Consider the following 2,879-nt stretch of genomic DNA (forward strand, 5'->3'; position numbering starts at 1 on the left):
CGAGAGAGAAAAAATAGGCAAGATATATTTGAAGGGAAAATGGCTAATAACTTTCCAAAATTAATGAAATACAGAAAACCAAACATGTATCAAGCAGGGTAAATTATAACACAGACAAACAAACAGACACAGATAGACATATATATACACACACACACTCATGCATACATGCTTAGGCATATCATATCAAACTGATGAAAGCTAAACATCAAACATTAAAAGAAAATCTTGAAGGTAGTCAGAGAAAAAAAGAAATATTACATACAGAAAGACAAACATAAAAAGCAGGCGGACTTCTTGGAAGAAATTATGTAAGCCAGAAAAAAATGGAGTGACATTTTTATAGTACTAAAAGAAAAAATTGTCAACCTAGAATTTCATATCAAGCAAAACTATCTTTGAGAAATGAAGGTAAAATATAAATTTTTCAGGTGAACAAAAGATGAAAGAATATATTGCTAGCAGATCTACACTACAAGAAATGTTAAAGAGAATTCTTTAGGCAGAAGGACTATAATATCAGATGGAAATTTGGATCTATACCAAGAAATGAAGTTCATCAAAAAGTGTAAACGTGGATAAATATAAGACATTTTAAAACTGTTTTTTACATTGCTTTAAAATATAATTGACTGTATAAAGCAAAAAAAAAATTATAGTGTATCTGGGATTTATAGCATACATAGAATTAAAATATATGTCAACTATAGCATCAAAAATTGGAGTGAGGGAATGGAAATATACTGTTGTAAAGTTCTTATGCTATATACAAAGAAATGTAATATTATATAAAACTGTGGTAAGCTAAAAGTGTATATTATAAACAGTACAGCAATCGCTAAAAAGTAAAAAAAGAGATATAACAAATAAAGCAATAATGGAAATAAAAATGAATTATGAAAAATATCCAGCTGATACAAAAGAAGGCAAAAAGTGAACAAGGTGAACAAAAACAGATATAACAAATGGCAAGTAACCAGCAAGATTAATAAAAACTCTTCTTTTCCTTCAGATTTGTTTCCTTCTGAGCCTGATGTAATAGTTAAGTGAGACTGCAGCATTTTTAGTGAGCCTCAGCCTTTTTCATCAGCACCCAGCATTCTGTGGATTATTTTTGCAGGTGCCAAGGCCATTGGTGGTGGAATATGGATTCTCCTCCTTCATTCAGTAGCTTACAGCCACAGAAAATTGCATGCTCTAAGGATTCTTTATAAAGGTTATTGATTCTATCAAGGGTGGATCAGGGTCAAGCCTGTTATATGAAGATAGGCCTGTTCAGAGCTGCTTAACAAGTGAATTATCACCTGGAAAACAAAGACTTTATAACCTCCCTTTTCTTTTTCATTTGGCTCCGGCTCCTCATCCGAGAGCCCCTCACCCCCCACACACATTTATTTCAAGCTGAAATGGAATTTTAAATGTTAGATTTTTTTTAGGATAAAATCAGCTGTTTCGAAAAAGTTAAAAAAAGAAAAAAACTAGCAAAATTGTATATTTGAATATATATGTTAAATACAACTAGATACATAATTGAATTATATATAGTCTAAGAGACTCAACTAAAAAAAAATCAGATTTGATTGACAAAAATTGAGACCCAACTCTATGTTATCTACAAAAAAACAACACTTTAAATATAAAACCATAGATAGATTAAAAGAAAAAGAATGAAAAAATATATATCGTATGAAAACTAATCAAAAGAAAGTTGGAGTGACTGTATTAGTGTATAACTGAGTATTCTTCAGAACGAGGAATATTACCAAGGATAAAGAGAGACACTGCATAATTTTTTTTAATTTAGTTTCAAGTATACAGTACATTGGTTAGACATCTATATAGTTCATAAAACAATCCCCCCAACTGCACCCTCCCTCCCCTGACCCTCCACCTAGCCAAAGTATTAATGCTAACTGCATTCCCAATGCTGTGTTCCCCATCCCTTTGACAATGCATCAGCTACTAATTTGTACTTCTTTAGCCCTTCATCCCATTCTCCCAGCTCACCAAACTCCCTTCCCCTCTGTCTGACACCAAACTGTCCACTATATTTGTGAGTGTTTTTGATTAGTTTGTTCTTTTTATTCCTTAGATTCTGACACTGCATAATTTTTTTAAAAAATCCTTAATGTGAATGCACTTAACAACAGAACTTCAAAATAAATAAATCAAAAATTGATGGAAGTGTAAGGAGAAATAGACAACTCCACAGTTATAGTTGGAAACCTTACCACTCTCTCAGTAATCAATAGAATATGTAGACAGAAAATCAGTAAGAATATAAATGACCTGAATATCAGAATCAGAGAACATGATGAACTGAAACTCTCTTCCAGAAAATAGAAGAGTAGGGAAGACTTTCTAATTCATTTTATGATACCAGCATTACCCTAATATTTAAGCCAGTTAAAGAAATTGTAAGAAAAAGAGACTATAGACTAATGTCCCTCAGGCACATAGATATAAAAAATTTTAACAAAATATTAGCAAATTGAATTTTTATTTTATTTATTTATTTTTAACATCTACAGCACCTGGTCTTCCTAGGTGGTCTCCCATCCAGGTACTAACCAGGCCCGGCCCTGCTTAGCTTCCAAGATCAGATGGGATTGGGCTTGTTCAGGGTGGCATGGCTGTAGATACAAATTGAACTTTTAAAAATCTAGTAAAAGGATAATATGAAGTGATCAAATAAAAATTAGTCCAAGAATTCAAGACTGAGTCAAAATCCAATCAATGTTATACATAATAATAACAGACCAAATAATAAAAATCATACAGTCATCTAAAAAAAAAAAAACAACTTGGCAACATTTAATATCCATATATAAAATATTTTATAATACCCTCATAATCTAAGAATAGAAAAACATTCACAA

General features: G+C 31.5%; 1 non-coding gene across 1 annotated transcript; it reads right to left on the minus strand.

Annotated features, from left to right (window-relative positions):
- Nucleotides 1-2,522: 2,522 nt before the first annotated feature.
- Nucleotides 2,523-2,641, minus strand: LOC112471455. The gene has a single exon (XR_003043322.1). It is a non-coding gene; the product is annotated as a 5S ribosomal RNA (ribosomal RNA).
- Between the last annotated feature and the right edge of the window lie 238 nt (nucleotides 2,642-2,879).

Source organism: Pteropus alecto, unplaced genomic scaffold (assembly GCF_000325575.1).
Source record: "Pteropus alecto unplaced genomic scaffold, ASM32557v1 scaffold398, whole genome shotgun sequence".
Taxonomy (NCBI): Eukaryota; Metazoa; Chordata; class Mammalia; order Chiroptera; family Pteropodidae; genus Pteropus; species Pteropus alecto.